Source organism: Balaenoptera musculus, chromosome 16 (assembly GCF_009873245.2).
Source record: "Balaenoptera musculus isolate JJ_BM4_2016_0621 chromosome 16, mBalMus1.pri.v3, whole genome shotgun sequence".
Lineage (NCBI taxonomy): Eukaryota > Metazoa > Chordata > Mammalia > Artiodactyla > Balaenopteridae > Balaenoptera > Balaenoptera musculus.
The window spans coordinates 9,788,982-9,811,210 of NC_045800.1; the positions used below are offsets into that span (position 1 = coordinate 9,788,982).

The window sequence follows — 22,229 nt, forward strand, 5'->3', positions numbered from 1 at the left end:
CCAGTAAACAAATATATCTTAACAAGAAGCATGTGGGAAAAAACTGCATGTGTTGAGGTTACATAGAGCATCAATTAACATGCATTTATTGAGGGCCTGTATTTTCCAGCTGGAGATATTTAGATGCATAAGAGATTGCATACTTTCCACAGTTGGACAGTGATGTTTTGGAAGAAAGATGCCAACAGATGCAGAAGGATCGAAGTTTTGATTTTTTGTTTTTTTTTAATGACATAGGATGTGTTAGCTTAAAAGAGATGAGTAATAAGGCAGGAGTTAATGCTGCGTGTTCCCTGAGAGAATGCTGACTTCTGGGTCTCGCAGAGCCTTTCTCGGTAAAGTGTGGTCTGCAGACCAACAGCATCAGCGTCACCAGGCATGCAGACTCTCACGTCTCCCCTCAGACCTGCGGAATCATAATCTGCGTTTTGAACTAGGTCTCCAGATGATTCATGTGCACATTCTGGTTTGAGAAGTGCTTCCGTAAGTTCCCCGTTGAGACCTATAGCTGTGGGTGGTAGCATTTACAGATAAGGATTCTGAAAGGTGCAAGAAGTTCCCTTTGATATTCCCAGGAGGTCTTCATTCCTTTCTGAGCGTTATTCTTTCCTACTACCCTTGAGATTCTGGCCTTATGCCTGCCTGCTTACCAGGTACGGATGGTTGGGCCAAAACACCCTGACATGTTTGATGTGTTCCCGGAAACCCCCTCACCCCCCTTTGGACTTCAGGCCTCTGTGGAGTCCATTCCTGCAGACTTAGTTCAGTGCGAAAGTTCTTAGTCTTAACTGGGGAGACAGATGGGTAAGCAGTTCCAGTGCTGTTGGATTAGTAAGGAAAGGCACCTTAGTGTGGGACTGGAGGTGAGGGAGGTTCTTCTGAAGGAAGTGACATCGGAGCCAAGTCTGAAAAGATGAGTGCCACTTAACATCTGGGCAGGCTCTAGGGCAGTGTTCTGTATTTAGGCATAAGGTATGATTGAGGCTTTTTTAAAAAGGCTTAAATTTACATTCACTACCATCGGTAGTACTGAACTCTGCGTACATGATTTGACCTCGTGTTTAAATAGAAATACATAATGGATTTCTTTATTGTAGCCAAATAGTTTTGCTTTAATGATTCATTTTATAGGATCACATGCTTACAGCAAATTCATACTGGTGGGAAAGTTTGTATAAACTATCGTAAACTTTCCCACCAGTATGAATTTGCTGTGTTTAGTACTTTGATTTCATACAAGTGCGTATATTTGGCTTTGATAAATTCTTTTACTTCATTCATAGCATTTTATTTACCTGACATCTAACTGAATTCATATGGAGTTTTCAGAGACATTTGAAACGATGTTGCTTTTCACATGGGCGAATTTGTCATCTCACTGAATGTAGTTTCTAAGAAATAACATGAAATAACATTTTGTAAGTCAAGACTCTGTACTGTGCTTTTTTCTTTATAATAGCCTCATTGAGGTGTAATTCACATACCATTATAAGTCAGCCATTTAAAGTATATGATTCAGGGGTTTTTAGTATATTCACAGAGTCGTGCAACCATCCTCACTAGCGCCAGAGTATTTTCATCATCCCCAGAAGAAGTCCCATTCCCACAGTGGTCACTCCTCGTTTATTCCCCAGACACCCCAGCTCCAGGCAACCATATTCCACTTTCTGTCTCTGGATTTCCTTAATCTACAATCAGTATTGTACAGTTCATATAAATGGAATTGTGCAATGCTGGTCTCTTGTTGACTGGCTTCTTTCTCTTAGCATAATGTTTTCAAGGTTCATCCATGTTGTAGCATGTGTCAGTACTTCAGTCCATTTTATGGCTCAGTTAATATTTCATTGTATGGCTATACCAAATTTTGTTTCTCTTTTCATCCAATGATGGACTTTTGGGTTGTTTTCATTTTGGGGCTTTTATAGAAAGTTTTACTATGGACATTCGTGGACAGGTATTTATGTGGACATATGTTTTCATTTCTCTTGGGTGTATACCTAGGAGTGGAATTGCTAGGTCATAGGGTAACTCTTTGTTTACCTTTTGAGGAAGTGCCAGACTGTTTTTCAAAGTGCGACACCTTTTAAAATTCCCACCAGAAGTATGCAAGGGTTCTACTTTCTCCACATGCTCAGCAACACTTGTTTATTCCTTTATTTTTTATTTTTAATTTTAGCCATCCTAGTTGGTGTGAAGTGGTTATCTCATTGAGATTTTTTTTGGTCTGCTCTGCGAGGCTTGTGGGATCTTAGTTCCCCAACCAGGGATTGAACCCGGGCCACAGCAGTGAGAGCGCCTAACCCCTGGACCGCCAGAGAGTTCCCTCATTGAGGTTTTGATTTGCAGTTCCCTGATGGCTAATGATGTTGAACATCTTTTCATGTGTTTTTTGGCAATTTGTATATTTTCTTTGAAGAAATGTTTTTTGCCCATTTTTTGCCCATTTATAATTTTTTGCCCATTTTTTAAAGGACTAGATACAAGTCCCTTATCACATATGTGATTAGAAATATTTTTTTCATTCTGTAGATTATCTATATCTCTAGCAGGATTTTTTATTTTACAATCTGTTTTGTCTGATATTGGTATAGCCATTACTGTCTTCTTCTGGTTCCTGTTTGCATGCTACTTCTATACCATTCTTTTATCTTCAATCTGTTTGTGTCTTTGAGTTTCAAGTGTGTCTTTTTTAGACACCATATATTTGGGTCTTTTTTTTTTTTTTAATTCGGAGGGAGAACAGTCTCTCCCACTTAGTTGAAGTGTTTAATCCATCCAAATTTAATGTTGTTATTGATAGAGTTGGATTTATATCTTCATTTCACTTTTTTTCTATGTTTCATGTCTTTGTTCTTTTATTTCTTTACTACTTCCTTTTGCATTAAATGAGTATTTTCTAGGGTAACATTTCAATTCCTTTAATGATTTTTTCACTATATATTTTTGAGGTGTTCTCTTGGTAGCTGCTCTAGGGCTTAACCATATACATCTTGACTCACAGGAGTGACTACCCATCTATACTAACTTGATTCCCTTGAGGTATAAAAATGTTACTCCTGCTGCGCTCTAGTCCCTCCTCCCCCTTTTTGTGCTATTTATAACATATATATTATAAACTCAATATACGTTATAATTATTGCCTTATATGATTTTACAGCTTTTATAAAGCTGAGAAGAGGAATAGGAACAAGTGTTTGTTTATAATTTGTTAAAATTAACCTGATTTTCCATTTCTGGTTCTGTTCATTTGTTCCTGTGGATTTGAGTTACTATCTAATATAATTTTCTTACTGTAGTTCAGCTTTGTTCCCATCCACCTTCCTTATGATGCTATTGTCAAATATCTTACTTTTCTATATGTTATAGTACCAACAGTACAATTATACACATATTGTTTTGTACAATTGCTTTTAAAATCAGTGAAGAGAAGGAAGAATACACACGTGTATTTGAGAAGCCTCTGATGTCACGCCCTGGGGCCTCAGCCTTGGATGTTGCACCCTCACCCTGGGATGACAGTGGTCTTACTAGTGTTCTCTTGTCTCTTTCCCTGATGCCTCTGTTAAGGTGTTTTATCTCTGCTGGTTTCACATCCAGCTCTTAGGCTCCACTAATTGCTGACTGTTTGCTGTATTGTTTTCAGCAGTGCCCCAGGGCATAAATTGCTCCATAGTTTGATTTATTACATTTAGTCCCCTTTGCAGCAGCAGTTTTTGAGGCCAATCTTTGAGGTTTGTTCTGACCCCAGGAGGGCTCTTCTTCACTGTCTCTTTTCCTGTTTCTCTCTGGTAAACCAGCTGGCCTACGGTTTAGCTTGTTGCCCTCATGGAACTACTAGCCTCGTCTTAAATGCTTCCACCAAAATCTCCATCGTTTTCAAGATTTCCCCTCGGCTTGAACCTCCCTCTGTTCCAGACGTAGTCCAGCTTGCCGAGCAACTCTCTGTTCCGCGGCCTGCCCTCTTGAGCCCCTTTGCGCCACTGCTCTGGAGCTGCGGGCAGGGACGGTGGCTCATTTCTCTTTGGGTGACACCTCTGCTTTATGAGCAGGGCACTGGTTAGGAGCTAGGTCCTAGTTCTGGTCTTTTCTAGCTAGATGATTAAGTTTTGGACTCATTAACAGGGAATTTTAAGACCTGTGAGCTGCCCTAGTGATAGTTCGGTGTACGGAGATGGTCACTGCTGTAGATGAGCCCTTCACCTGCCATGTTTTCATCCTAGAAATTCTTTCTTCACTTGGCAGACTCTTGCTCACAGGTAGAGAGTAAGTACTCTGTCTGTGGGGCTGGCTGCCTAGATGAACTGATTTGGACATGCAGCTTTGCTTCTCAGGCTCGAAGTGAGGCGTTTTATACTGAAGGGACCTCATTCTTGTCATGGAGTACAAATAGTAGTTTCCCTTGTACCTGGCTACAGTTTCTACCTGAGAACCAGCCAGTGTTCCTGTGCTCAGAGGCAGAAAGAGAAGCCAAAAAAGTTCTCCTTTGAAAAGTTCAAATGATGTCCCGACCTGCTTTATGGGCTCCGTGCAGCAGTTCACTGTGTTGTGGTTTTGTCAGTATAATGGGCCAAACTAATTTAATTATGTTCAAGAAAATCCATTTTTGCTTTTGTTGTTGTAAACCATTTGAAGTAAAAAGCAGTCAACATACTAACTTGGGAACTTTAAGTAACCATATCAATGCATAAAATCCATTTTTACTCTGTTGGTGACCGTAAAATAAAATCGTTTAAACACCCCCAAAAGTAGGTTATTCTTTGAGAGATTTGATGATAATATAAATAAATATAGATTGCTTTGATATGCAGAATAGCAAGTCAGTTCTTTTTAGTAACATCTTTAGAAAAACAGCACATAATTGCAGATGATGAGATGGTATAGGACTTAGTAAATTATTCTATATGTTTGTTTCTATTACTGTTTTCAATCATTCAGGTAGATACCAGATTTTCAGAAAATAATACTATCTAGATAAAATAAAACAGGAGTAATTTGTCACCTATCTTTTGTATAATACAATATAAAGCCAGCATTTAATAATCTTTGTTTTTCAAAATATCAGTAATTCCATATGATGTAAACATGCGATTTTTAGCTGAAATTTTATTGATGTTATATTTTAGAAAACAGCGTTATCTAATAATGTTTATTAAGTGCCAGTTGATCTCAGCTCTTCTAAACTATTTGAAGAACAGGCTGTAACCACAGCTCCAGTAGTCTCATCACAGTTCTGAGGCATTGACTAAATTGTTTTCCAAATTTTATTAAGGACTTTCAAACATAAAGGAAAATTGAGAGAATAGTATACTGACCACCTGGTACCCATCACCTAGATTCAACAGTGGTTAGTTTTCTGTGTTTGCTTTACCTTTTTTTGTGTGTTGAATCATTTTAACTTAGATTATGCATCATGACATTTTACTCCTAAAGTCTTTAGCATACGTCTCTGAAAAAATAAGATGTGCTTCTTCAAAATGCAATGACATTATCACATGTAAGAAAACTAATGATTTGTAAATATCATCTAATATCTGTCCCATTTAAAAGAATTTCCCATTAAAAAAAAGTCAGTATCCAATCTAGGTTCGTAGATTATATTTAGCTGTATATTAGTTTATATTTTTAAAATTGTATAACAGCTTCTATCTTTCAACTATTTTTTGTGATATTGACTTATTTTTTCAACTTTTTATTTTGAAACTTTTGAAATTTATGAACAGCAAAGTTGAAAGAATACAGTGAACACCCACATACTGGTCACAAAGGTTCACTGGTTGTTAATAACTTTTGTGAAATTTGCTTTGTCATCTTTTCTTTACTGGAACCATTTGAAAGTAAGTTGTGGGTATTATAACACTTCACCTGTAAGTACTAAGCATGCATCTCCTAAAATAAGTATATTTTCATGTAACCACAATGTTTATCATTCCTAAAAAATTAACAGAAATTTTATAGCATCATAATCCATATTCAGATGTTCCCAATTATACCCAAAATACCTAGAAAGCTTTTTTTAAAAAAATACTAAATCCAGTCAAGGTTCATGCATTGAATGAAGTATTATATTTATGCTATGTTTATAATATGGCTGTTATGTTTCCTGAGTCTTTTTAAATTTTTTTCTTCCTCATGACTGATATTTTAAAAGAGTGTAGGCCAGTTGTTTTTAGAATGTCCTTTATTCAGTATTTGTTTCTAGTGATCAGATTCAGCCTACATGTTCTTAGGTGTAGGTGGTATGTACTTTCTAAAAAAACCCTCTTATTGAAGTATAGTTTCATGCAGGAAAGCACACATAGGTGTTCAGATAGGTGAATTTTCCTAAATTGAACTCACCCTTGTTAAGTGGCTCTCAGATCACGAAATTGACTACTGCCAGCTCCTCAGAGTCCCCCTCGTCCTTTTCCAGTCACTGCCAGTACTTTCTTCTGTGCTCCAGAGTATGAGAGTGCCTTTCTCCACAGCACCCCCAAAAGAGCGTGGTATCAAACTTTTGTGTTTTTTTTGTTTTTGTATCCTTGATTGATTTTTAAAGTATTGAAAAGATGTTAGGAAGAAGTGTCTTATTTTGGATAACTTCTGTGATCATAGGCTGAAATGTGTATAAAGAATTTTGTTTTGTAGTTTACTTTATATAGTTTAATGAAACAGGTGAGATACTGATGCTGATGGTAACACAGAAGTGGAAGGGAGTAAGCAAAAGGGTTCTAAGGGGTGATGAAGATGACGTGCTGTTATTATCCCTAATAACCAGGAATATTATTAACAACGTAAATTATGAGGCTTAAAAATGATCTTTCTAAGAGTATGCTTAATGACTCATAACATTTTTCTCAATGAGAATATGAATCTTCCTTGTTAAATTTAGTAACTGAATCCAGGTTATTGCCTGAATAAAATATTTAAGCAGCGAGAAATTAGACCCTGTCTGGTCTATAAGAAGTCTGCTTGCACTAAAGAGGCAGGCTTACATGCCCCTTTTCCTCCTCATTGCAGGATAAACATGTTATGTGATTTTGTGTGTATATGTGTGCGTATCATATCATAGTTGCATTGTTTTAGAATTAAAGGAAATTTGATCTAAATTTTAAGAGAAATATATATTCCTATCTCTCCTTTTTATGTGAGGTCAAGTCTTTTACCTGAAACATAGTTAGGGGGTATAGAAAGTACACCTGGCTTGAGTGATGTGCTCGTAAGTCACTGTGTGGCAGTGTATTGGACGTATCTAGTGTCATGTAGGGAGGGCCCTCTGGTGGCATCATTGTTGCGTACCCCCTCTTCATTGCCGACCACCCCTGTGGCTAGGGTGAGGGCCTGGGCAGCAGCTCCCATGGCCTGTGACTCCTCTGACTTTATTCTTCTTCCATTGTGTTGACAAGAGCCCTTCTTGAACTGTTTGTTCTGTGGCTTTGTTATCTGCAGTGGACACCTGCCTACTTTTAGTAAGTCCCTGTTATAGGTCTGTACTACAAAGGATTTCCTTTTGTGAGCATGCCGTTCTCTATCTAATTAAACAGTGGAGGTTCTCAGGCTTCATGGTCACCCCCGTTCCGTGTTTTCATTTTCCCTTCTACTATGCCACACATTCACAAGTTAGTGACAAGAAAGCATAATCATGGGAGATGAAAATAGTTTATCACCTGCTAGATGTCTTTGTCAACACTAGAGCCACTTTTCTGGCATAGATTACAGAGCCCATCATCTTAGTTTCTGTTCAGATTGTTTAAAACACAGCAGTCTTTGAATCCATGGATGAAGATAGTGGAAATGTTATCCTAGGCGACAAGTACTCAATTGAATAACACCAGACAGTTATTCTCTATTTGTTTGTAGATAATCATAACATTGACAATGTTACTTACCATTTACTGTTTTTTAAAGAAATCTTTAAAAGTGTTCTTTAAGGGCTTCCCTGGTGGCGCAGTGGTTGAGAGTCTGCCTGCCAATGCAGGGGACGCGGGTTCGAGCCCTGGTCTGGGAAGATCCCACATGTCGCGGAACAGCTGGGCCCGTGAGCCACAGTTACTGAGCCTGCGCGTCTGGAGCCTGTGCTCCGCAACAAGAGAGGCCGCGATAGTGAGAGGCCCGCGCACCGCGATGAAGAGTGGCCCCCGCTTGCCACAACTAGAGAAAGCCCTGGCACAGAAACGAAGACCCAACACAGCCATAAATAAATAAATAAAATTTAAAAAAAAAAAAAAAAAAAAAAAAGTGTTCTTTAAAAGAAAAAGATGAACAAACTTTGTTTTTTAGAGTAGTTTTAGGTTAAAAGACTTTTTTGGAAAGAAGTTCACATATTATTTGAGAGACATATCACTAGGATTAATAAATCTGAGTTATATATTTTTACTTTAATTTTATAAAAAAAACTTTTAAATTGAAAATTTCAAGCGTTCATAGGGTGGAGGTAATAGTGCAGTGAACCCCGTACGCCCGTCGCTCAACTTCAGCACTGTCAGCACTTAGCCTTATTTCCCCTGGCCATTTTTTGTTTGTTGTCCCTGAAATTATGCCCTTTTACCTATACATACTTTAATTTTTTTTTTGCTTATTCCATCAGGCAATCTTGTATACATTTAAAAATTACAGTGATTGAGGTCATTTCAGGCTACTGTGCTTTCCCAGAAAGCACTGTTTTCTAAACTGGTTCAGAGAATTTACTGTGAGAGACTCACATGTCAGGAGACCTCTACTTCTGAGGTATATTTATTTTGGGGAAAGTTATCTTATATTCAGGCATAAATGATTAGACAGTAAGTGTGGTAAAGAAAAGTTTGCCATGGGTCCCTTCTGACCCCGTGGAGCAATGAAAGGAGGTGGTGGAATACCGGCCTGTTGTCTCACTCCAGCCACCAGGTGGTGCTGTAGATCTGGAACGGTTTGTTCCTTCATCCAGGCTCAGTCCTATCCCAGTGTGGGATGTGTATTTACAGCCTATGAAGTATGGATAATGCTTTTCTTCTGCCATTTATAAGAATTAGTTTGCATTGAGGCATTGAATATGATAATTACAAGTGATTCTTTGCTTGTTAAAGATTTAAGTATTTTCTGGAACTTAACCTAGAGAAGCTTTCAGATTCATTTTTCCTTCTTAATAGCCTTACTCTATGTATATGAAAATATTGAATAACAACTTATATTTAGAAAATTATTCACTGTATCATGCTGACCTCTTCCTTCAATTATGCAAAGAAACCAGACAACCATGTATAGGATAGGCATATACTATTTTATAAATAGCTGTCATAATTAACAGAATTTGAATGACGGCTAGGTGTGAGCATTTTGAAATTTTTAAAATATTTTTTAAGCCTATTTTCTTGAGTAAAGTAGAGGGCCTAGGCAATATTTGTACAGTTCAATCAAAAAAACCACTTTTTATGAGCAGCTCCTAAGGGCACTTCTGTATTGTAGTCTGTCTTAAGGTGTGTTGCATGACGTTTGTTACTAATAGTAGTTAAATTACCAAGATTTTAAAATCATTTACTTAAATAAATTAGAGCAGAGGCCACAGTTTTATCCTCATGATAATGTTAATTCTGAGGGAGATGCAAAGGGGTAGAGTTAAACTAATGCTAGGGACATTTTTTCTTAAAGTTTCTTTTGGTTAATAATTTCCAAAACTTGTCTCAGATCATAAAATCATAGCATCATACAACATTAGAGACGGAAGGACCTTCGTGATTGTGTAGATGGTATAGATTCACTTCTCTTACTTAGAGAATTAATTTGTCTAAGATAATATGGGTGGTTAGTGGCAGAGCAATGATTCCAAATTTAAGTTCTTTTTACACTAGACCATGGTGTTGCCATTTGAAAACGTAAAAGTGGGCCTAAATAGTTAACATAGAATAACTGACATCAATGAATGAAATGTTCAACATAAGCAAATTTTCCAAATAATTGAAACATTTTTATTGTTAAAATTTTATGTCCAAATGTATTGTGTTCTTCCCTGCCTTCTCACACAGAATACTGAGCAGGACTTGTCTTGATAATGACTTGCATATTCCCTCAGGAGTGTTCTGCTCTTACAGTACTTCTGTGGACCACATGCCCTCAGACTACTGCTTTTTTCTGTGAAGTTACTCTTTTCATCTTTTTTTGCTCTTCTTTTGCTGTCAGTTTTTACTGTGTTAGTTTGTCTAGTTTTGGCATTCTCGCCTTTTCTAATTTGTGGTTTCTTAATGTGTTTGTTAAAATATTTATTGAGCGTATACTATGTGCCCGGTAGTGTCCGAGCGGCATTTGCTACAGTTAGCAAATGAGTGGATAAATCAGATGAAGATCCCGTGCTCTTGTGGAGCTCACATTCTGGGGTGGGAGGGAGTGACCAGAGTTAATCATTAAAGAGTAAGCACCCTGGATGAGCAGATTACCCAGTAGTGTTAAGTGTTGAAGGAAGAGAAGAGCAGGTGTAAGGGAGGAGTGGCTGTGTTAGTTACTGGCTTGGAAACTAGATCGCCAAGTTTATTGTTTGTAAAGTAATAGTCAAGGGGAAAATGGCAAAGGGAGTTGGAGGGATTCTTTTGCACGTTGGGGACATAAGCATTAGGACATGCCTTTTTGAGTCCTCATTTTAACCTTTATTGCTTTCTTCTGGGATTTGAATGTCTGAAATTCTAGAGTAGTTTGATAATTGACCTCTAGTTAAGGTATAACAGTATAACAGTAACCATTATAGTTAATATGTACATATTTATATTGTCTTCTGGAAGCTGAGGAATGAGACAGTGAAGCAGGGTGTTCGGTGTCAAATGGAACGTGTGGCATGAAGTGGACGTTGATACTTGATTAACCAGCTGTAGGAGGAGAGATGAGCCCTGTGATAAATGATCTGGTTTGAGCAGTGTGAAGATGACACCAGTACTAGTAGACAGCGCCTGTGTGTTTATAATTCTAGACATTTTGGATAAGAATACTGACGACAGGAAGGCTGAGTAGTGTCACGTGTGACCCTGTGGGCTCTGATCGGGCACTCTTGCCTTCACTCTCATCGTCTCCACTTAGTACCCGTGTGGCTTTGAGCAGCTTCCTGCTCCCTCGGCTTTCCGCTCTTCAGGTTCCTCACGTGGAAACTTGGGGGGAGCATCACATGGGGTTTGTTGTGAGGATTAGGTCAAGGTAAAGGTGCTTGGCTAAATAACCTCTGACTAAACTTGAGATGGTAGGATGGGGAGGGTGATACACCATTAGGAAGCATCAGAGACACCAAGGTCAAGGGCAAACAAGGGATACTTCTGGTCCATCCAGCCAACATTCGCAAATTAAATTATATTTTTCTTTGTTGTTTGTTTTTCCATTTAATTCTTATATCTGTTTGAATTAAAAGATCTTATATGTTTTAAATTTTAATATTAAATTAGAATTAGTTCTTTCAGAGGAAAAAAGTAATAATACTCAAAACCGTTCAGTTTGGTTCATCAACATGTGATTTTAGTCTTTAAAATACTATTATACCACATAAAATCTATAAAACATGTCATTTGGTGAAGCTATATATGTATATTTCTTAACTGCTTTACTTTGAACTGGAAACAAAGGAACTATGGATGTTCCTGTGCCTTAACTCTGGTGATGGAGCTTCTTGCTTATTCTGTGACTAGATCTCTCCTTTTGAAAAATTAGCTATATTGTGTTAAACTGCCATAATCTATGGTATACTTTGTGCTCATAAACCAACTTATAAAATACTGTGTCAGAGTCAGAAGGAATATACAATTCTGAGTGCCAGGAATGGAGTAGATGCCTAGTGAACATTCATTGAATGAATGGGCAGCTGAGTTGACTATTTTTAAGAAACAGCTAGAGGGCTTCCCTGGTGGTGCAGTGGTTAAGAATCCTCCTGCCAATGCAGGGGACACGGGTTCGAGCCCTGGTCTGGGAAGATCCCTCGTGCCGTGGAGCAACCAAGCCCATGCGCCACAACTACTGAGCCTGCACTCTAGAACCCACGAGCCACAACTACTGAGCCCACACGCTGCAACTACTGAAGCCCGCGCACCTAGAGCCCCTGCTCTGCAACAAGAGAAGCCCACGCGCCGCAACAAAGAGTAGCCCCCGCTCGCTGCAACTAGAGAAAGCCCACGCGCAGCAACAAAGACCCAACGCAGCCAAAAATAAATAAAAATAAATACATTAAAAAAAAAGAAAAAGAAAGAAACAGATGGAGAGAGAACTCATTTTTGCCAAATGGAAAACTGCAAGTAAGAAAATAGTGTCCTTGAAACTTGTGACGTGAAGCCAAAGGAAAATTCATATGTCAAAGCTCTTGACAGTGGTCCTTCTATAAGAAGTAAAAGCTGAGAGAGAGTGTTGAGAAATTGACCCCTGTGAGTTAAGCACATTGTAGTGAGTGCAGAGCTCGTGTGTTAGGGATCATCTCGTTGAGAGCACCATTGCCGTTTGTCTTTAGTTTTTGTATTTTAGGTCTGCTTTTTCCATTAAGCCTGAGGAGGCTCAAGTTTTATGACCTCTTGGTAATGACTTGACAAGTGAACAATGCCACCTATTGAGGACTGGCCTAAACAGGGAAAGTTTGTGTTTTTGCTGTGGAAATTCATATGATACGCCAAATAAGTTTAGCTAACTGCTTGCATGATTAAAAAGCAGTTGATTTGCTTCTAGTCAGTAGTTAATTATAAAAGTAAATATATACATTATATATGTGATTTTAAAAATCCAGAATATTTAAATATGTAAAAAAAATAGGGGATATATTTGTGTAGGTCTGTAAATGTTGTCTGTAAAATAACATACATGTTGGCTTTTCTGCGACAGTCATTCTAGAAATAGCTCAAAGTTTTACTCTTGGAATGGCTCCTATGTTTCTTTCTCCTGGGCTGTGGAGGAATGTGATTCTTCTATTCAACCAATCATATAAATATTTAATTCCTTGCATGTTCCAGTCACTGTGGTAGGTCCTGGGGATGCATAGATGAATAAGACACGGTCCTCTGCACATTTTAGCTTAACCGCTATTTTCAGAAACTTCTTTTCATAAGTTTGCATTCATGTTTAAAATGTTAAAATCCCAATAATATTAAAGAGTAATGGAAATATATGTTACCTGGCATGATGTGGAGATATTTGATCTTGCTTGGGATCAGTTGGTCTGATAACTATGCAAGCAGTACCTATAACCATTATTAATGTGTTAATATAATCAAGTATTTTCAATAATAATTAAATTGCTGATAATATATTCAATTTCTTAGTACTTTGACTAGAGAGCTTTTAAAATAAATTTTGTTTTGACTGTGCTCTCCTGCTAAGAGACTTTATTTCTAAGTTTTGTGGTATTTTCTGTTTATCCCTAATTCATGTCATGCAGATTTTTGGAAGACACCCAGTTTTTCAAGGTCAATTTGAATTCTTTTACCATCTTAGTGCCATTTAAGTGATACCTAGTTTTTTCCTCAATAATCTTTTGAATAGTTGCTCCTCAAAAATAATACCGGAAGTTTCCCTGCAGGAAATTAAAGGAGTGTATTGAGGACATAGGTGGTCCTGAGGAGAGCTAATGAGAAGGGCACAGGCCGTTTCTTCACAGATATCAGCTCTTGGTTACTGGTGACTGCTTCTCTCTGTTTGTGGCATCTCACCTTGACCAAATGACACGATTTTTGCAAAGTAGCCAGGGGCCATGAAGACACATGGGGAGAAAGAGCAGAATATGGATATTCATTTATTCGTTTATGAATTGATTAATCCAACTCACGAATGAATGAATGCATCTAGGCATTTAAGCAGCAAATATTTGTTGAGTCCCTACTATGTGCCAGGCATCATTTTAGACTCTGGGTAGTGAACAAGAGAGAAACGTTCTTAACCTCAGGGAGATTATATGCTAGTGAGGAGGATGAATAAACAAGTAAGTATGCAGTACAGTGTCGGTATAGTACACGCTAACAGGAAAAGTGAAGAAGAGGTGAGGGACAGAAGTGGTGGTGATAATTATATGAAGATGTCAGGAGAGGCGTCTGAGGAGAGGGGCTGCTTGGCAGACACCTGGATGGAGAGCATGCACCTGTGCATATCTTTGGGAGGTACATTTCAGGCATGACGTGTTCACAGAACAGCAGGAACATTGGTGAGGCTGGAAAACAAGGCATGGCGCATCTCCTTTCTTATCTATGTCGCTTATGAATGTTTTGTTTTTTTAATCTCCCCTTTCTTTTTGCCATGCATTGGCTGATTTTCATTATCGTAAAAATTTATATGTTTTGTTGTAGACTTGTTACTTTGTTTCCTTGTTACCTGAACACCTATATATCACCACATTTTAATGTTGTTTTATAACACTGAGACTTGGTATCTTTGGGCTTTATTGCCTCCTTGGTGAATTCTGATTAATGGTGGTGTTTAGTCATTGATATAATGAAGGGAAACGTGGATTGGAAAAAGCTTCTAGGTTCTAATCCTAGTTTTGTTGCTAACTGACTGTAAACTAATTAACATTTCTGGACCTCAGTTTATCTAGATGTAAACTAAAGCTGTTGGACTAGATAACTGCCAGGATTCCTCTTAACTGTAAAATTCTGTGGTTTCAGTGATTTTTAGGAAAAATCCCTAGGAGAAATTCAATAATTTTTTTTCTTTTTATTTCCTTTTTTAAAATTAAGGTGTGCAAATCTTGGATGTACAGCTTATTGAATTTTCACATATGTATGTGCTCTTTTGGGAACTTTCTGGAATTAAAAAATATATATTTTCCGTCCGTGGTTGGTTGAGTCTGTGGATACGGAACTTGGAGGGCTGCCTGTATAAGTATATTCCAAATATCTTTCCCAATCTGGAAATACCTATACTCAATACCTAAGAAAATACTATTTTTAGAAAAATGTAATTTTAAAGTGTTTCCATTTTGTTGCATTTTTTTTTTAAGTTTATTTGTTTTTGGCTGCGTTGGGTTTTCGTGGCTGCCTGTGGGCTTTCTCTAGTTGTGGTGAGCAGGGGCTACTCTTCATTGCAGTACATGGGCTTCTCCTTGCCGTGGCTTCTCTTGTTGCGGAGAGACCTTGCCGTGGCTTCTCTTGTTGCGGCTTCTCCTTGCCGTGGCTTCTCTTGTTGCAGAGCACCGGCTCTAGGCGTGTGGGCTTCAGTAGTTGTGGCTTGCGGACTCTAGAGCACAGGCTCAGTAGTTGTGGCGCACGGGCTTAGTTGCTCCGTGGCATGTGGGATCTTCCCAGACCAGGGCTCGAACCCGTGTCCCCTGCATTGGCAGGCAGGATCTTAACCACTGCGCTACCGGGGAAGTCCTTCCATTTTGTTGCATTTTTGAACACAGTTTATAGATTAAGAAAGCAACAGATTTAAGGATTTCTCTTACTACATAAAATTCTGGTCCCAATGTTGACTTTAAAGAAGTCCTAAGGTACTTTTTCTTTTAAACACACTTCTGAAATTATTTCCACACTTCTTATGAGATATTTTAATATTTTGTGCTTGTCCTTAACTTATTTGATGTTGTAAACAAGCAGGTCTTTAGGTCATAGGGTCCCGTGGTAGAATGATTCTCCCATTAGAGAAGCAAACAGTTCTGTTCTCAGCACATGATGTCACCAGCACTTGAGTCTTTCTTTAGTGGGTATTCCTTTTGGTGACTTTGCCAAGAACTCCTTTTCTTTGCATTTTGACGTGAACTCTGTTCATGGTGATTTTGTTCACTGCTGGTAATGTTGAAAAGCAACAGAATTCTTTTAGATTCCGTTCTCTTTGAGGATAGCTCTTCAAGCTATAGACTTAGGACATTGTTTTCTGGATTTATAGATTCATGTTTCAAACTTAACCTTTTAATTTTAGAAACAGGAACACCAAAGTTGGAGGTAGTAAATAATTAGTAAGTTCACATGTATACTATTTGTGTTAATAGATACAGAGCCACTGTTTATAAAATATACAGTTATTATAGTGAACACATGAGGTAGGTGTTAGTGAATGACTTAATTATAGCCCAAATCTCTATTGCGGTTAGAAATTGGGGAGAGCATTGCAAGGAGTAAAAGAATACGCACTGAAGTAGCTCACTAATTAGGATGTGCATTAGCAAACTGGATTCAACACTATGAGCAAAATATTTATAGCTCGCTCTGTGTGTTAGCGTTACGGACTTTTGTGATTCTGGGCCGATGTTAATCCTTAAAGAGGCATTTGTTACAGTTCCTTCCATGGTGTGGGCTTGAGCATTAGTCCCTTCACCAATCCAAAGTGCTAAATATCACAAGGATCCCCTTGAGGGATATTATTGGGTAGGGACCATGACTTTTAAAGGGGGGAAAAGAGCCATTGATTCATTGATAGTTTATATGAGATTTTTCTGACACTGTAAACAGCCATACTGAGTATTTTCAGTGAGCATTTCTATTAAGTATAAACTGGGGAAAACGATTCAGAGTTGGCTGGGGCCAGTGTTTCTTAGAATGAGTTTTGTGGAATATTGGTTCTGTGGAATGTTAATAAATGTTACATGAAATTAAAAACCAACCAACAAACAGATCTCTTTGGTTATGAAACTTTGGAAAGCACTAGATTAAATGAAATTGAAGGGTTTTTTGTTTTTCTAACTATATTGGGATATAGTTATGTAATGTTGTGTACCTTTAAGGTGTACAGCATATTCATTTGATATAGGCATTTTGCAATATTGTTACCGCCATAGAGTTAGCCAGCACTTCCATCATGTCACATAATTAGCATTTCTCTTTTGTGGTGATAACATTCAAGACCTGCTCTCTTAACAACTTTCAAGTATATAGTACAGTATTGTTCTCTGTAATCACAGTGCTGTGCTTTAGATCCCCAGAACTTATTCATCTTCTAGGGTTTTTTGTCTGACTGTAGGAATTCTCAGGGCCTGTAATTTGTCAGTATACCTTGTACGTCTCTAAGATGAAGGGGAGGTGAGGCAGCAATAGTATGCGGCATTTCCCAAACTTATTGGGCCATGGAATCATTTTTTAGAGAGTGTTTTGGGAACTTGGCATGCCACAGGATACCACTGGTAAAAGTGATTAGGCTGAAATCATTTTGTAGATAGAAAACTAAGACCTAAATTAAGTACTCAAGTAGCTAGAGCTGGTGAGATTCCAGACTAATTCTTAGATCACTGTTCTTTCCATCAGCAAAAAAGGAGATTTAATGGCTCAGAAGACATAGGTTTAAATATGTTAGAATGTAAATTAGGTTTTCATTTTCATCTTTTAAGATTTATTGAAGCTTAATGTCCTGTCCAAGGTTCTGGGTCTAACCAAAAAAGGTAGTACAAGCGGTTATTTCTTTCAGCTGCATTGCTAACAAATGGAATAGGGAATAGATGTAAAAATGAATTTACAGAATTACCTGAATCAGCTCTCTTTACTAAAATTAGGATAAACAGGGTCTTAGTTCTCAAACCTTAGTTTTGACTTGCTATTAAGTACAGATTTAATTTTCATTCTGTTGATGACTTTTTAAATGGGGTGGGGAGAGAGTTTAACTTAATGTAATTTAGACTCTTAATTAAAGCTTCCAAAATCTGGATAGAAAATTGGGAGATTGGGATTGACATATATGTACTACTGATACTCTGTATAAAGTAGATAACTAGTGAGAACCTACTGTATAGCACAGGGAACTCTAGTCAGTGCTCTGTGCTGACCTAAATGAGAAGGAAATCCAAAAAAGAGGGGATATATGTATATGTACAGCCGATTCACTTTGCTGTACAGTATAAACTAACACAGTATTGTAAAGCAACTATACTCCAATAAAAACAAAAACCTTAATATTTTACATTGAGGTATGATTTAGGTTGATCATTATAAAATTTTAAATAAATTATTAGATTATAGACTAATGTAGTCAGACTTGTCCTCTAACAATTTGTAAGAAAGTACATGTACTAGGGTGAAAGGCTAAGGGAACAGGACCAGCAGAAGTATTTTGTTAATGCAGGGAAATTCTGGATAATCCATATGAGCAGTTGTAAGACTTAGAATTCCACTTTGACAAATAGGTACACCTCACTGATGTTCTTTGGTTTAGGGGAAAAAATTGTGGCGTATCTTGAAAAAATGCTGTTGAGTGTTCCTTCTTCTTTATATAGGAATTTAACATGGTTCCTTATTAAATAGAAAAGACATTTCAGGAAGATATTAGCTTAAATTGCTTATGTGTTGAATATTTTCCATTACAAAGATAAATGGTTGATTATAGTTTTACTGGGATATTTTGATGAAATTGGTAGTGTGTATTCTTCTCTCCTGTTTATTCCCCCACCCCACCCTGCCCCCGGTAACTGGCATGGTTAATAACAAGTCTTGGAGAAAGAATTTACTGATTGTAACTAACAGGAGGTTTAACTACAATTTTGTGTTCTTGGAAAACTGTTTAGAAAATTTTGGTAAGCATTAGGTACTTCTCTGAAAGGAATGAGAAGGTATTATGAGACAGGTTACTGATGGTGAATAGAATAATGGTACTAGGAGTGGTGAGTAAGAATGCTGCAGGAGAAGCAAGGTCAGTAAGTGACTATATAGTAATAGCATTGATCTGTGTGTATCCCTTTTCTCTTTTTATTTTTTATTAATTTTTAAAACTAAATTTATTTATTTATTTATTTATTTATGGCTGCGTTGGGTCTTCGCTGTTGCACGCGGGCTTTCTCTAGTTGCGGCGAGCGGGGCCTACTCTTTGTTGTGCTGCCTGCGGGCTTCTCATTGCGGTGGTTTCTCTTGTTGTGGAGCACGGGCTCTAGGTACACGGGCTTCAGTAGTTGTGGCTTGTGGGCTCTAGAACGCAGGCTCAGTAGTTGTGGTGCACGGGCTTAGTTGCTCCGCGGCATGTGGGATCTTCCCGGCCCAGGGCTCGGACCCGTGTTCCCTGCATTGGCAGGTGGATTCTTAACCACTGCACCACCAGGGAAGCCCCTCTTTTTATTTTTTTTCTTCCAGTTTTATTGAAAAATAACTGACATACAGCACTGTATAAGTTTAAGTTGTACAGCATAATGATTTGACTGACAACATCATGAAATGATGATCTTAATAAGCTTCATGACCATCCATCATCTCATAAAGACACAAAATTAAACAAATAGAAAAAAATTTTTTCCTTGCAGTGAGAACTCTTAGGATTTACTCTATTGAAAACTTTCATATATAGCATACAGCAGTGTTAATTATGTTTATCATGTTGTGCATTACAACTCTAGTACTTACTTATCTTATAACTGGAAGTTTGTACTTTTTAACTGCCTTCATCCAGTTTCCCTTCCCCCCACCTCTGCCTCTGGTAACCACAAATCTGATCTCTTTTCCTATGAGTTTGCTTGTTTGTTTTTGAAGTATAATTGACCTACAATACTGTGTTAGTTCCTGTTAACACATGTGATTTGATATTTTTATGCATTTCAAAATGACCACCATGATAATTCTAGTTATGGTCTGTCACTGTACAAAGGTGTTACACTGTTACTGACTATTCCATACACTGTACATTTCATACCTGTGACTCATTTATTTTGCAACTGGAAGTTTATACCTCCCTCACCTATTTCTCTCCTCCCTCACCTATTTCTCTCCTCCCTCCATGCTCCTCCCCTCTGGCAACCAACTGTTTGTTCTCTGTATCTATAACTTTTTCTCTTTATGTTTGTTCATTTGTTTTTTTGGTTCCACATATAAGTGAAATCATACTGTATTTGTCTTTCTCTGACTTCTTTCACTTATCATAATACCCTCTAGGTCCATCCATTTGTTGCTAATGGCAAGATTTCATTTTATTTTAATTAAGGCTGCACAGCTTGTGGGATCTTAGTTTGAAAGATGGAAAGGGATTGAAAGATTTCATTTTTTTATGGCTGAGTAATATTCCATTGTGCGGGGACTTCCCTGGCGGTACAGTGGTTAAGATTTCGTGTTTCTACTGTAGGGGGCGCAGGTTCGATCCTTGGTCAGGGAGCTAAAATTCCACATGCTGCACGGTGTGAAAAAAAAAAAAAAAAAAATTCCATCATGTGTCTGTATGTATGAGTGTGTGTGTGTACCACATTGCCCTATCTGTTCATCTGTTAATGGGCACTTAGGTTGCTTCCATCTCTTGGCTATTGTAAATAATGCTGCAGTGAACATATGGGTGCATATATCTTTTTGAATTAGTGTTTTCTCATGATAAATACCCAGGAGTGGAATTGCTAGATTGGATGGTACTTCTATTTTTAATTGTTGAGGAATCTCCATACTATTTTCCATAGTGGCTGCACAGTTTACATTCCCACCAACAGTGCACGTGGGTTCCCTTTTTTGCCACAATCCTTGCAGCATTTGTTGTTTGTTGTATTTTTATAATAGTCATTTCAGGTGTGAGGTGATACCTCATTGTGGTTTTGATTTGCATTTCCCGATGGTTAGTGATGTTGAGCATCTTTTCGTGTGCCTGTTGTCCATCTGTATGTCTTCTTTGGAAAAAATGTCATTTCAGGTCCTCTGCCCATTTCTTAATCAGGGTATTTCTTTTTTTGATGTTGAATTGTATATTTTGGGTAGGAACCCTGTATCAGATATATTGTTTGCAAATATCTTCTCCCATTCAGTAGGTGGCCTTTTTGCTTTGTTGATAGTTTCCTTCTCTGTGCAAAAAGCTTTTTAGTTTGATGTAGTCCTATTTGTTTATTTTTGCTTTCATTTCCCTTGCCTGAGGAGACATATCCAAAAATATATTACTAAGACTGATGTCAGAGAGTGTACTGCCTGTGTTTTCTTCTAGAAGTTTTGTGGTTTCAGATCTTACATTTAAATTTAAGTCTTTACATAGAGAAGAGACTTGTGGTTGCCGGGGCAGGGGAAGGACTGGCAGTGTGGGATTAGCAGTTGCAAACTAGTATATAGAGGATGGATAAACAGCAGGGTCCTACTCTATGGCACAGGGAACTGTATTCAGTATCCTGTGATAAACCATAATGGAGTACGACATATGAGACAGAATCTGAGTTACATTATATGTATAACTGAATCACTGCTAGACAGCAGAAACTTAAACACAACATTGTAAATCAACCTATACTTCATAAATATTTTAAAAATAAATGTAAGTCTTTAATCCATTTAAAATTTAGTTTTGTGCATGATGTGAGAGATTAGTCAGTTTGATTTTTTTTTACATGTAGCTGTCCAGTTTTCCCAACCACAGTTTATTGAGGAGGCTGTCTTTTCCCCATTGTATATTCTGGCCTTCTTGCCTCCTTGTTGTAGCTTTAGCTTTAATTTTTGCCTTTTAAGTATGGTGTGTCTTTGTATGGTCTTCTTTGGGTTGATCCTGTTTGGGCTGTCTGTGCTTCCTGGACTTGGATGTCTGATTCCTTTTCCAGGTTAGGGAAGTTTTCAGCTATTATGTATTGACATATGTTCTCTGCCCCTTTCTCTCTCTCTCTCTCTCTCTCTCTCTCTCTCTCTCTCTCTGTCTGTCTGTCTGTCTGTCTCTCTCTCTTCTCCTTCTGGGACCCCTACAAATGAGAATGTTAGTACATGTGATGCTGTTACAGAGGTCTCTTAAACTGTCCTCATTTCTTTTTTTTCTTCTTTCTTTTTCCTGTTTAGCTTTGGTGATTTCCACTGTTTATCTTCCAACTTGCCCATCTCTTCCTCTGTATCATCTAATCTACTGTTGATTCCTTATAGTGTATTCCTGTTATTATTTTTAAAAATATTTATTTATTTGGCTGCGCCGGGTCTTAGTTGCGACACATGGGATCTTCCTTGCAGCATGCGGGATCTTTAGTTGTGGCAAGTGAGCTCTTTTAGTTGTGGCATGTGGACTCTTAGTTGGGGCATGCGGGATCTAGTTCCCTGACCAGGGATTGAACCCCGGGCCCCCTGCATTGGCAGCATGGAGTCTTATCCACTGGACCACCAGGGAAGTCCCATAGTGTATTATTTATTTTAGTTATTGTACACTTCACCTGTTTGGTTCTTCTTTATATTTTATATTTTTTCTTTGTTAAAAACATCTAACTCCTCACTCTGTTCATCCATTCTTCTCCGAGTTCTTTGAGCATCTTTATGATCATTACCTTGAACTCTTTATCAGATAGATTGCTTATCTCTACTTCACTTAATTCTTCTTCTGGGGTTTTATCTTGTTCCTTTGTTTGAAACATATTCCTCTGTCACCTAATTTGCTGTTTTTATTTCTATGTATTTGGCAGATTGGTTACATTTTCCTCCTCCTCCAGATACAGCAAGGGAGAC

At 37.9% G+C, this 22,229-nt stretch overlaps 1 protein-coding gene across 8 annotated transcripts in view; it reads left to right on the plus strand.

Moving 5' to 3' along the window:
- Positions 1-22,229, plus strand: part of ATE1 (arginyltransferase 1) — a 159,785-nt gene that overhangs the window by 21,862 nt on the left and 115,694 nt on the right. The gene's annotated exons all lie outside the window — the stretch shown is intronic.